We start from the raw sequence: 14,546 nt of genomic DNA on the forward strand, positions 1-14,546 counted from the left end.
CATCCTCCAGGTCACCCACCATGCCCCAGGCCCACCATCCTCCAGGCCACCCCACCATGCCCCAGGCTCACCCACCATCCTCCAGGTCACCCACCATCCTCCCAGGCCACCCACCATGCCCCCTGGTCACCCCACCATGCCCCCTGTGTCACCCACCATGCCTCCAGGTCACCCACCATCCTCTGTCACCCACCATGCCTCCTGTGTCACCCACCATGCCCCCAGGTCACCCACCATCTCCAGGTCACCCACCATGCCTCCAGGCTCACCCACCATCCCTCCCAGTCACCCACCATGCCCCAGGGTCACCCACCATCCTCCAGGTCACCCACCATTCTCCAGGCTCACCCACCATGCCCCCGTGCTCACCCACCATCCCTCCAGTCACCACACCTCCAGGCTCACCCACCATCCCTCCAGTCACCCACCATGCCTCCAGGCTCACCCACCATGCCCAGTCACCCACCATGCCCTCCAGGCTCACCCACCATCCTCCAGGTCACCCACCATGCCCCTGGCTCACCCACCATCCCTCCACAGGTCACCCACCATCCCAGGTCACCCACCATGCCCTCAGGCCCACCCACCATCCCCCCTCTCCAGGCCCACCCACCATCCCTCCAGGCCACCCACCATCCCCCTCCAGGCCACCCCCACCATCCCTCCAGCCACCCACCATCTCCAGGCCCACCCACCATGCCCCTCCAGGTCACCCACCATCTCTCCAGGCTCACCCACCATCCATCCGTGGCTCACCCACCATCCATCCAGCCACCCACCATGCCCCTCCAGGTCCACCCACCATCCCTCCACAGTCACCCACCATCTCCAGGTCACCCACCATCCCTCCAGGTCAACCCATCTCCAGGTCACCCACCATGCCCTCCAGGCTCACCCACCATCCCCAGGATACCCACCATCCCCAGGCACCCACCATCCCAGGTCACCCACCATCCCTCCAGGTCACCCACCATCTCCAGGCCACCCACCATCCCCAGGTCACCCACCATCTCCAGGTCACCCACCATTCCTCCAGGCCACCCACCATCCCTCCAGGCTCACCCACCATGCCTGTCACCCACCACCTTCCAGGTCACCCACCATCCCTCCAGGTCACCCACCATTCCTCTGTCACCCACCATTCCTCTGTGTCACCCACCATCCTCCTGGCCACCCACCATGCCCTCAGGCTCCCACCGCCCTGGTCACCCACCATGCCCCTGGTCACCCACCATTCCTCTGTGCTCACCCACCATGCCTTGTGCTCACCCACCATGCCTCCCTGTGTCACCCACCATGCTCCTGTCACCCACCATCTCTGTGTCACCCACCATCTCTGGTCACCCACCATTCCTCTGTGTCACCCACCATTCCTCCAGCCACCATTCCTCTGTGTCACCCACCATTCCCTGTGTCACCCACCATTCTCTGTGTCACCCACCATTCCTCTGTGTCACCCACCATCCCTCGTCACCCCACCACACCTCCCAGGCCACCCACCATGCCTCTGTGTCACCCACCATGCCCCAGTGTCACCCACCATCCCTCCAGTGTCACCCACCACCCTCCAGGTCACCCACCATCTCCAGGTCACCCACCATCTCCAGTCACCCACCATCCTCAGGTCACCCACCATGCCTCTGTGCCACCCACCATGCCCTCGTGTCACCCACCATTCCTCAGGTCACCCACCATGCCTTGTGTCACCCACCACCCTCCAGTCACCCACCATTCCTCTGTGTCACCCACCATCTCCTCTGTCACCCACAATTCCTCGGTCACCCACCATTCCTCCAGGTCACCCACCATGCCTTGTGTCACCCACCATGCCTCCCAGGTCACCCACCATGCCTTGTGTCACCCACCATCTCCAGGTCACCCACCATGCCTTAGGTCACCTACCATGCCTCTGTGTCACCCACCATGCCTCTGTGGTCACCCACCATTCCTCTGTGTCACCCCACATGCCCTGTGCTCACCCACCATGCCTCTGGTCACCCCACCATGCCCCCAGTGTCACCCACCATCCCTCTGTGTCACCCACCATGCCTCGTGTCACCCACCATTCCTCTGTGTCACCCACCATGCCTTGGCTCACCCACCATCTCTGTGTCACCCACCATTCCTCTGTCACCCACCATGCCCCTGTCACCCACCATGCCCTGCGGGTCACCTACCATCCCTTGTGTCACCCACCATCTCTGTGTCACCCACAATCCCTCTGTCACCCACCATTCCTCTGTCTCACCTACCATCTCCAGGTCACCCACCATGCCCCGTGTCACCCACCATGCCCTCGTGTCACCCACCATGCCTCTGTGTCACCCACCATGCCTCTGTAAGTCACCTACCATGCCTCTGTGTCACCCACCATGCCTTGTGTCACCTACCATGCCTCTGTGTCACCTACCATGCCTCTGTGTCACCAACCATGCCTCTGTGTCACCTCCCATGCCTTGTGTCACCTCCCATGCCTCGTGTCACCTACCATTCCTCTGTGTCACCTACACCCTCCACCTAATAATGTGCCAACCTGCCTACAGTGCAAGTGTTACTTTTTTACATTTAGTAATTACTTGTACACATATATGGGTCGATAATTTTTATTGTTGTATTTTTGTAGGAGGGGAAAGCCCTCGATAAGTCGGAATTTGGAAAAAATGGCGCCAGAGCCCCATATGTGCCGAGATATTGAGGGTTTACTCTAGTTTGAAGCAAATTATCTTCCTGAACATTTATTTGACAAGGTAAAACCATTTTAAATATAAAAGGTCTGCATAATTTAATGCGTGTACTGTATTATTCTTTCCTTTTTCTGCAGCTGTTGGAACTGACAGGTGTGAAGGCAGATGATGTCGCAATGTGGGAGGTGAATGAAGCATTTTCAGTAGTAGTATTTCTACAATATTAAAATGTGTGACCTGGATCCAGCCAAGGTCAACATTCATGGTGGAGCTGTGTCATTGGGTCATCCCATTGGGTAAGAAAAAGATTTTAAATATTTCCAGTATCTTTTACAAATTGTTTGTTTGAATGAGATTTATTTTTTTTCATGTTAGGTCAGGTCCTATAATGAAATGTTAATTAACTGCTCATCATCCGGACATCCAATAACAATAACAGTTCCAGTGTACTTTACACAGTTTAATGTAAATAAATTAGTTACTAGTTGACAAGGAATGATTCTCATTACTCACCACCACATAGCTAACTTGGCATGACAGCCAATGGTCACCCTACAACAGTTTTATTGTGAATGCTACCATTTGTTGGGATATCCAAGAGGAAAAGTTTTTTTATAATACTTGTTCATTACAGTTCTGTACATTAGTTATGTTAATGTAAATCATATCACTTGTAACCGAGGGATTAGTGTATACATTTTCTTTCCCTTTCTAGAACAGATACTGTACCTTCCTGAAGAGTTTGCAGTACCTCTATCTATAAAGAAGCATTATGCAGGTGGGGATACATACTCACTGGGGAATACTTGGCTCCAAGATATGATAAAACTACACTAAAATAATTAACAAATTATCATCAAACATTAGTCTTATTAATTACAGTCAGTGGTCCAAAATTTAAAAATCTGTAATGCTCAATAATGCGCATGGTTTCAGAATTAAAGTGTGCGCCAGGATTAGAGCATGTGGTTGGGGATACACTAAACTTTGGGTTCCATCTAGTCACACAGTTATTTTCCCGAGAGTCTACTTTATTGCAAATTATCATGTTTAACTATCTATGTACAGTAGAACGGTGATGTAATGCAAGATACGTTCCAAGAGAGGTCACTTTAAATCAAATTAGCATTAAATCGAAGTGTTGTTTCAATGGAATAATTTAGTTTGGTATTTGAGAGAAACACAAAATACTAAAAAGACTTACGACGGGGTTTGGGACCCAAATCCAATTCGTATCATCAATTTAAATAATACATAGAAAATCTAAAATGGGTGTCTCTTTTTCTTCTCAGCACCACAAAACTCTCACTTAGCTTGCGTGTTTTAAAGTGAATTACATGAAAATTTTGTCTGTGTGAAAGTTGGAACTCGAAAATACGTAATTTAAAAAAATTTTGGTTCAACTGAGGCAGATGCGTGGTCATGGTGTTTCAGTCGAGTAGAGTCGTGGTGAGGGAGGAGCTGTATATGCAGCAAGCACTCCTGCAGTCGGAGTTGGCAGGCCGTTACTGTTACTTTGTTCTGTACTGTCTGCTGCCTCGTCACTGGCCCTTCCCTGCCTGACAGAGAGTCTACCCAGATGCACCTCCATCCCATCTCCTATAATAAACAAAACATTTTTTTTTGTAGTATTATGCTTAAACAAACACTCATAAATCCACAGCTAAAATTAGGACCTGAAATGGTCTGTTTACTGGTGATCAGCTGATGTCAGAGGGAGTGAAGCGATGCTGGCCGCCGCCTCCTCCCGCCTCTCGTCTGCCTCCTCCTCCGCCTCTCGTCACCTCACACGCCTCTGTTCTGCCTCACCTCCACCCTCTCGTCTGCCTCCCTCCGCCTCTCGTCCTCCTCCACCCCTCACTCTCCACTTCTCTCATCTGCCTCCTCCCTGCCTCCTCCTCCCCCTCTTGTCTGCCTCACTCCTCCGCCTCTCGTCTGCCTCGCACCTCCTGCCTCTCGTCTGCCTCACTCCTCCATCCTCTGTCTGCCTCCTCCTCCCGCCTCTGTTCTGCTTCCTCCCGCCTCCCTGCTCTGCCTCCTCCTCCCTACCGTCTGCCCTCACTCCTCCCGCCTCTTGTCCTGCCTCCTCCTCCGCCTCCTCTCCCCCTCCCTCCTTCCCGCCTCTCGTCTGCCTCACTCCTCCCGCCTCCTCGTCTGCCTCCCTCCTCCCCCCCCTCTCGTCTGCCTCACACTCCTCCTGCCTCTCGTCTACCTCACTCCTCCCTTACCCCTCTCGTCTGCCTCACTCCCCACCTCACTCCTCCCGCCTCTCGTCTGCCTCACACCTCCCACCTCTGAAATGCCTCCTCACTCCCCCCTTGCCTCCCTCCTCCCGCCTCTCGTGCCTCCCTCATGCCTCACTCCTCCCGCCTCTTGTCTGCCTCACTCCTCCCGCCTCTCTGCCTCCCACCTCCTGCCTCTCGTCCTGCCTCACTCCTCCCGCCTCTCGTCTGCCTCACTCTCCCGCCTCTCGTCTGCCTCACTCCTCCCGCCTCTCGTCTGCCTCACTCCTCCCGCCTCTCGTCTGCCTCCTCCTCCCCCCTCTTGTCTGCCTCACTCCTCCCGCCTCCTCGTCTGCCTCCTCCGCCCGCCTCTCGTCTGCTTCCTCCACCCGCCTCCTGTCTGCCTCCTCCTCCCGCCTCTCGTCTGCCTCCCTCCTCCCACTCCTAGTCTGCCCTCCCTCCTCCTGCCTCTCATCACCTCCTCCCTCTTGCCTCTCGTCTGCCTCCCACTCGCCACGCCTCGTCCTGCCTCCCTCCTCCTGCCTCTGTCACCTCCTCCCGCCTCTCGTCTGCCTCCCCTCCCTCCCCTCTGCTCCTCCTCCCCCTCGTCTCCCCCTCCGTCCCTCTCGCCTCCTAATCTGCCTCACTCCTCCCGCCTCACTCCTCCCGCCTCTCGTCTCCTTCCTCCTCCCGCCTCTCGTCTGCCTCCTCCGCCCGCCTCTCTGCCTCCCCCTCTACGCCTCTCGTCTGCCTCACTCCTCCCGCCTCTCGTCTGCCTCCTCCTCCCCGCCCTACCGTCTCCTCACACCTCCCGCCTCTCGTCTCCCACCTCCCGCCTCTCGTCTGCCTCCCTCCTCCCGCCTCTCGTCTGCCTCACTCCTCCCCCTCGTCTGCCTCACCTCCCTTTCTCGTCTGCCTCACTCCTCCCGCCTCTCGTCCTCCTCCTCCGCCTCTCGTCTGCCTCACTCCTCCCGCCTCTTCTGCCTCCCTCCTCCCGCCTCTCGTCCTCCTCTCCCCGCCTCTCGTCTGCCTCACTCCTCCCACGCCCCTCTCGTCTGCCTCCCCACTCTCCTCCCGCCTCTCGTCCTGCCTCCTCCCCTCCCCGCCTCTCGTCTGCCTCCTCCTCCGCCTCTGTCCTCTCCCTCCTCCCCGCCTCTCGTCTGCCTCCCCTCCTCCCGCCTCTCGTCTGCCTCCTCCCTCCCGCCTCTCTCTGCCTCACTCCCTCCCGCCTCTCTCTGCCTCCTCTCCCCGCCTCTCGTCTGCCTCACTCCTCCCGCCTCTCGTCTGCCTCCTCCTCCCACCTCTCGTCTGCCTCCCTCCTCCCGCCTCCGTCTGCCTCCTCCTCCAGCCTCTCGTCTGCCTCCTCCTCCCGCCTCTCGTCCTCCTCCTCCGCCTCTGTCTGCCTCCTCCTCCCGCCTCTCTGCCTCCCTCCTCCGCCTCTCGTCTGCCTCACTCCTCCCGCCTCTCGTCTGCCTCCCCTCCTCCCGCCTCTCGTCTGCCTCCCTCCTCCGCCTCTCGTCTGCCTCCCTCCTCCCGCCTCTCGTCTGCCTCCTCCTCCCGCCTCTCGTCTGCCTCCTCCTCCCGCCTCTCGTCCTCCTCCTCCCCGCCTCTCGTCTGCCTCCTCCGCCCGCCTCTTCGTCTGCCTCCCTCCCTCCTCTGTCTGCCTCCTCCGCCCGCCTCTCATCTGCCTCACACCGCGCCTCTCGTCTGCCTCCTCCTCCGCCTCTCGTCTGCCTCCACACCTCTGCCTTCCTAATCTCCACCTCCTCGCCCGCCCTCTCGTCTGCCTCCTCCGCCCGCCTCTCGTCTGCCACCTCCCGCCTCTCGTCTGCCTCACTCCTCTTGCCTCTCGTCTGCCCCACCCGCCTCTCGTCTGCTTCACTCCTCCGCCTCTCGTCTGCCTCCTCCTTCCGCCTCCCTCGTCTGCCTCCTCCTCCCCGCCTCTCGTCTGCCTCACTCCGCCGCCTCTCGTCTGCCTCCACCTCTCGCCTCTCGTCTGCCTCCACACCTCTCGCCTCTCGTCTGCCTCACACCTCTGCCTCTCGTCTGCCTCACCCCACCTCTCGCCTCTCGTCTGCCTCCACTCCTCTTGCCTCTCCGTCTGCCTCACACCTCTCGCCTCTCGTCTGCCTCCCTCCTCCCTGCCTCTCGTCTGCCCTCCTCCTCCCGCCTCTCGTCTGCTTCCACTCCTCCCGCCTCTCGTCTGCCTCCCACTCCTCCCGCCTCGTCTGCCTCCTCCTCCCGCCTCTCGTCTGCCTCACTCGCCCCGCCTCTCGTCTGCCTCACTCCTCCCGCCTCTCGTCTGCCTCACTCCGCCCGCCTCTCGTCTGCCTCACTCCGCCCGCCTCTCGTCTGCCTCACTCCTCCCGCCTCTCGTCTGCCTCACTCCGCCCGCCTCTCGTCTGCCTCACTCCATCCCTACCACTCACCATGCACTTTCACTTTCCCCTCAACTAAGTTTTTCATTACTTTATGCTATAAAAAATAGATTTTCACCCGCTTTTAGTTAGGCAAGTCATCCTCTGATGATCTCGGCCAGCTCATCATCCACATCACTGTCTTGTGGTGTGCAGGCACCTGACACGTGAGAAGCACTGGATGATTTCCGTGTTTGCCCAGAGGAAGTTTTTGGCGCTGCATGTCTTCTACCCATAACTTCAGTGCATCTTCCATCTCGCCATACATCGCAGTCTTCAGGTGAAATTTACCCTTGGCAACATCCGGTGAAGCATAGGCTGCTCTAATTTTCTCGTTGAGCTTGATAGTGCCGACAGAGCTCCCCGACAGTCCAAATTGGTGACCCACACTTGAAGCACCATTTCCACGCTGTAGTACTTCCAGCACCTTGTTTTTCTGCTTCAGTGTAATTGCTTGCCTTGATTTCTTGGTCTTTGTGGTAGTTAATGATGTAGTAGCTGGCCTCTTGGGCATAGTGGCGATGGTTGATGCACGTGGTAGAAGGAGATATGTCACACAGTATGTCCGTTCACTAGAGCGTCAGCGCAAGAACTGAGGATGTGTGAGGGTGTGGGAGGGTGGCGGGCAACCTTGTAGTGTGCCCAGAGAGGCGTCTGGCGGGAAACATTAGGCGCGAAACTTAAAATAGTTTGTATTTCCATATAACGCGCCAGATTTGACTCGAGTAAAATAGGAAAGATTCGCTTTAAATTGATACAGTGTCCTTAATTGTGGGTGTCGCTTTAAATAAATAATTTTAAATAAATTATCTTTAAATCAACGTTCTACTGCACATCCATAGTAACAGAAAAACATTTTAGAGGTGAGGAATTAGGGATGCAAAACAAATGAAAATTTTCCAAGAGTCACAAGGACAAGTTATTATCAAATTTAAAACTTATTACCCCAAATTCTGACAAAAAATTTGTAAAATAAAATAAAAATTAAATCATACAGTTGCAGTCAAAAGTAATCATCCACCCCTCTTACTACCATATACATGAGCTCAAGGCCTTTCTACACAGCAGGTCATGAGAGGGTAGGGGAGGGGGGGGGGGCAGCTAGGTGTGGTGCATCCAGGTAGGGTAGAAAGGCACTTGTCAAGGGTCACATTCATAGTGAGAATGTATATGGTTCCAGAATTATCCTTAACAGCTGAAGAAGGTGTTAAGGTTGCTGGATGTAGGTTGATGCTAACAGCCTTAATGACCCAAGCAGTTGATAGGCCTAAAGCTCAAACAACCAACCAGAGAGGTGTCATAGACTTAATTTTCCCCCCTTAGTTATCTAAGCCTTTACTTGAAATTCTGGGGAGGAATGTGAGTGAGCTTTTGGCAGGTAATGTGTCATTAGGGTTGTTAGACGTCTAGCTTCTGTGAGGGAATGCCCCTGATATGACAACATAAGAGAGGAGGAGGCGTGGCTTGCTCACCACCAGTACCATGAAACGAGGCTGTTGATTGATCATTTCTGCCTCTCGCCACCACTGTTCTATAAAAAAAAAATCAATATTAATTAATAAAAAATTAAGAATGAATTGTTGGATAGAATGCGACATGTCCACCCTGTAATATGTTTATTGGAGTTTTGAAAGTCATTGCAAGGTGGTAGTAGTGGCAATGGTGTCTGTTCACTGCTACACACCCAGCCCAGGATGGATGCTAAAGAACGTCAATTGGTGAGTACAGGTAGTTCTGCTATAACGCGATAATTGTGTTCTTGTAAAATATCGTGTTATAGAAAATCGCGTAATAGAAATAACAGGGCTTATGGAGAAAATAGGGTTAGGTGCAGATTACTCGAAATCGAAAAAATTTAGTATTTAGCCTAACACAAAGGATAGCACAGTCTAAATAAATGTTACATTCATATCTAATAATGAAATCATACAGTAAATTTAACACTTTACCTTGAAAAAATATGAATGTAACTTGATAGGGGAGAAGGGTGATTTTGAGGTTGATAACATTGAGCTTCTCTTCAAGTGTTATATCCTTTCTTTTACGATAATCACCGGGAATTCTATCATCAGAGCGCTTTTTGGAGATATTCTTCTTTACCATATTCACAGTTAATACCACAAAATTGGAGAAATAGTAAGCAAAAATCGCGTTATAGCAAACAAGCGTTCGCGTTATACAAATATTGTTCCGAATTCATAAATCGCGTTAGAGCAAATTCGCGTTATCAAAACACGCGTTATAGCAGAACTCCCTGTAATGGGTAAATTATCATTGTAAGTAATTTTGACTGTTTGCTGGCATTTGATAAATTAAAATGACTTAATTTTGGGTGTGTAATGTAAACAAAATATATTTGAACTCTTAATTCATATAAATTATACAATTTTAGGCCAGGAAGACCATGATTGACAGGCGAGGAAGACATTGGCCGAGCTATTGAATTCTGTTATGACCCGTGTTGATAAATATTAAAAATGAATGTGATTTCTATCCTCATATTCAGTATTTCTCTTCATATCAACATTATTATAAATATCTAATTATTGTTGTTTAAAACCTGAACCACAACTCGAAAAAATTATACACAAGGAAATGGATGGCACAATATAATACGTAATCATAAAATAAGGGTCTTCACCTATTACTCGTACAAGCATGTAAACCTAAGATGATATAGTGAAAAAAAAAAAAATCCATCCTTCTCTTCCTTCTTTCATGAATAGCCAAGCTTTCTTTAATCCCCTCCCTCTCTGATGAGCAACTTGCATTGCATACCACCCTCCCCCAACACATGGCCCTCCCCCAACACATGGCCCTCCCCCAACACATGGCAACATGGCCTCCCCAACAAATGGCCATCCCCCCAACAAATGGCCATCTCCCAAGTCTAGCATTCCCTTCTCCACCCCTGTATATATTAAATGCATCCTCCAAAAGCTTGAATTTGCTACCCGAAGTTATCAGTATAATACTTCTGATAAACTTCTTACGCATATCGTTTGAAATGATATGTGTATTTTTATATAATTTAGCTAAATATCTTTCTCATCATAAACGATCAACCTAACGATTATGAATAAACTCATTTAGAAATACATCATTACTTCAGGACAAAATCAGACAGGTTTGCAACAGCCAATCAGCTGTAAATCTTGAGAAAGGCGGGTCATCTTTTATCAGCTGAGAAAAAATGCACTGTAGTGTGATACAGCTTTCATCTTACCATGTGGCAAATGGTACGAAATAAGTTTATTTTTTATTTATTTATTTTTTTTATTTTTAAATTTGCCTACTTACCGTATATTGTGGCATATAAGATGACCTTAATTATTTCAACTGAAATTGTTTATTTAGTCTATACCTGGCAGTTAAATCGACCTAAACTGCAATTTGAAAGCTACATCCTAGGTGTCAGCTAAACTTGCCAATATTTACTTTTAACAACACGTACAAACAAGATTGACTTAATTGTAGTATTTTCAAAATGTTAAAATACCTTAGGTGTTAACTATGGTTCTCGTACAAACAAACATTACTAGGGCACAAGAATGTGGTGTAAACATATCACAACAATACAGTTCCTACAAGCATAAAAATATTTAAGATACACTACACTAGGTGAGAAATGACAGTTTACTAGTACTGATAGTCTATTATTAAATATATTGACAAGGAAAAAGTTTTCAAACTTAATAATTATGGTATAAGATAAAAGCAAGCATGTTGTACATTATATTGACAGTATATGGTAGTACACTGTACTACCAGTATATGGCTGCAAGCACAGACCTGCCACTTGTGACAGTTTTTGTCATTTAGTCAGGTTATGTTAATTATTCTGTTTTTAGACTGGTATTGTTTTACATGTACAGCTGCTCCTCGACTTACGATGGGGTTAGGGACCAAATCCAGGTCGTAAGTCGAAAATGCAAAAATAATACAGCGTCCTCGATAAACAAACACAATTGGTTCTAACTCACAGAAAAAGTACATAAAAAGTAAAGCCAAAAAATGCATAAAGTCAGAACACCCTACAAATCGCCCTTAAATCACTAATGGTGATTAATTTTTTATTTCTTGTGCAAAATATATGACGTTTATATTCAAATTATTCGCTGTCTTGCAAGGATTCCAGCAATGCAAATTATATTCAAACTTTAGTCTGTGATATTATATAAGATAAAAACTGTAAGCCTAAAGCCACCAAACCCTGGAGGGGGAGAGGAGGAGCGAGGGAGGGATGGTGACAGTGACATGTTTGACAGTTAGCACTGAAGGTCTAGTGAAGTATTTATTTGTTTATTTATGTCCTTAAGATTGAGTTTTTGTTTTTTGCTTATAAAATGTCATAGAAGTGACCGGGAAATATAATTTACATTATTGCTGGAATTCTTATAAAATAGTGATTAATTTGAATATAAATGTCATATATTTTGCACAAGAGATAAATTTTTAGTACATAGTACATTTTAATAATGTAATTTTCATTTGTATCTTTGGGTAGATTTACATAAATTTCTGGTGTCTCTTTTCTTCTCAGTACCGAGAACTCTCGAAACTCTCACTTCTATGTACCTCTATTTTAAAGGGGTTTCAAAATTTTGTCAGTGCAGCAATCACTAATGTTGAACTTCATCGTACTTTTTCATTTTTTTTTTGTACGACTGGGGTGGTAATATGTCCGGGTGGTCGTATGTCGTAAGTCAAGGAGTAGCTGTACTGTACTGGAATTTCTCCATTTTTTTATTTATATTTTTTATTTAACGACTTTGTAGCAACTTTAGGGATGAATCTAGTTACATTCTACAACAAGTAATATCAAAACTGGCCGAGTTGCCACAAGCCAATGTTGTTCCCAGGTGCCTGCCCTGTTTACAACTTTACACCACATTCATGTAAATGTTTACAGACTCCAGGTGCATTATATGAATAAACCGGAACTTTATTTTTAAACAATTTAACAACAAATATTACAAGTAACTGCCCTAGTAACGTTTGTTTGTAGAAAACCGTAGTTAACATCGAAAGATAGTTTAATGTTTTGAAAGATGTTTGTATAACTACTGTAGTGTAAACACTGACCTTAGGCAGAGTTCAGTAACATTTACCCTTCTGGAAGAATGCTAACTAGATAAAACTTGTTTGTGAGTACTGGAAATTAAGTGACTGAGACCTACCAGTAAGGTAAAGTGAAAATCTGATGTTAGTGGTGAAGCATACTTGGGGGTTGACATCTTATACCTGTTGTATAAGATGACCCCTAGTTTTGAACACAAAAATTGGCGCTCAAAAGTCGACTTACAAGCAGCAATACTATATAGTAAATTGAGTTTATGTAACTTGTTTATACATTATGCAGAAACTAAATAATTATTTGAATATATGGGAAAAATATTACCTTTTGTATTTTTAATGTTTCAGAAAAAAATCAACTGCCGAAATATAAGTACAGTGGTTCAATTACAAACAGGTGCAATTAGCGTTTGATTTCTGGTGCACCATAAGAGTTTTCAGTTCGATTAACGAACAAAACTTCGATTAACGAAATCCTTACGACAAACACGTTTTGTTGTCGATCATCTGATCAGCTGATCAGCCAGTCCGCCAATACAGTAATCAGTTCTATGTTTACATTCGTTTCCAGTGTAGTAAATATCAAGAAAGATGGTCTCTTAAATATTTTTTTATTTTTATATTAAATTATTGGTCCTTCTGAATTTTTTTTAACATATTGATAATATATACAGTACAGGGAACAGTTTTTGTGTGCCAATCAGCTGATTGAATCATCCACCAACGCTTCTCAGTTTAACTTTGTTTACAGTGGAGTGAACATCCAGTTTGTTGGTCTCCTGAATATTTTTGCATTTTTACATTAAAATTATTGGTCATTCTGAAATTTATTTCACATATTGATAATATACAGTGCAGAAATTATTATGAACATGAAGAAGGCATTAGAACCAATGCACTTGTAAAGAATATGGCATGTCATCATCAACTGCCTCTACAATCAGCTGTTTGATATGTAAACAAAGCTGCCGGTAATACGACATACACACCTCAAAGTAAATTAAAATACAGTATTCTATTGTTTTTTATTTATTATTGTACAATAAACTGTACAGTACAGTACTGTATTTAGTTTATATTTAATGTTTTGTTAATTCTGTTACGGGTATACAGTACTTTTTCTGTACTTTTTCTGTGAGTCGGAACCAATTACCCAATATCCCATTGAAATAATAGATTTGGTTAACGAACGACTCTGTGGAACGAATTGTGTTCGTTAACCGAGGGACCACTGTACCGTATTCTATTTGTGTATTATAGACTACATACCCCATTAAAGCATATGGTGTTTATTTTGCTTTGTTTTTTAACAGAATGTCTGGTGCCCGTATATTAACCCATCTCGCTCACTCACTACCACCTGGGCAGAAGGGTGTGGCATCCATATGTAATGGTGGTGGTGGAGCGTCAGCCATGATGATTGAGAAGTTGTAAGTCACATTTCTAGATTCAGTTTATAGGAAATATATTACGATGCATCTTATCAAAGTTTTATAGCTCAATACTGTATTAGTTAATGATTTGTTTGATTAGAGTGACTTTTGTGAAGAGTTAAGATTTGATATACTGTACAATTGATAAAGATGAAACTTCTTAAAATACTGTACATTTTTGTAGGGTGTAGAGATGATGTGAAGTTCAGTTGATGTCTCTGAAGTGTGTGAATTTCCTGCCATTGATCATCAATGCTAATTAATCTTACTTGGTTAAATTCAGAAATTTAGTTAATTCTCTTGGGTATTATTAAGTGATTGGAATATAATAAAATTATTTTATGATAATAGAGACCATTTTATTAACCATTCTGTTATCTTTGGAAATCTTATTTTGTGTGTTGTGTGATAAAGTTTGGTGAAGGGTTGTGTTCACCAGCACACCATTACCTCTGATGGAAAGCATACAGTTCTCAAGTTTTATTTTGGGATCAGTTAGTTGCCCTCGTATGTCAGAAGAAAATTTCTGAAGGCAAGGTTGAGTATATATTTGATATACAAGTTGATTGATAATCATGGATATGGTTAGGTTGATTCCTGTCTCCAAACAGTAGGTTGAGGTACTGTAGTGTGTTTCAGAAATTATTTTAGTGGTAATTTTGCAAGGTTCTTAAAGTTTTTTTCACAGTTGTCACAAAGAGAATAAAAATAGTG

At 47.0% G+C, this 14,546-nt stretch overlaps 1 long non-coding RNA gene across 1 annotated transcript; it reads left to right on the plus strand.

Moving 5' to 3' along the window:
• Positions 1 to 2,763: 2,763 nt before the first annotated feature.
• Positions 2,764 to 14,180, plus strand: LOC121860500. The gene is made up of 2 exons (XR_006087881.1): positions 2,764 to 2,980; positions 13,713 to 14,180. It is a non-coding gene; the product is annotated as an uncharacterized LOC121860500 (long non-coding RNA).
• The last annotated feature ends 366 nt before the right edge of the window (positions 14,181 to 14,546 follow it).

This window comes from Homarus americanus, unplaced genomic scaffold, assembly GCF_018991925.1.
Source record: "Homarus americanus isolate GMGI-L3 unplaced genomic scaffold, GMGI_Hamer_2.0 scaffold46385, whole genome shotgun sequence".
In the NCBI taxonomy this organism is placed as follows: Eukaryota; Metazoa; Arthropoda; class Malacostraca; order Decapoda; family Nephropidae; genus Homarus; species Homarus americanus.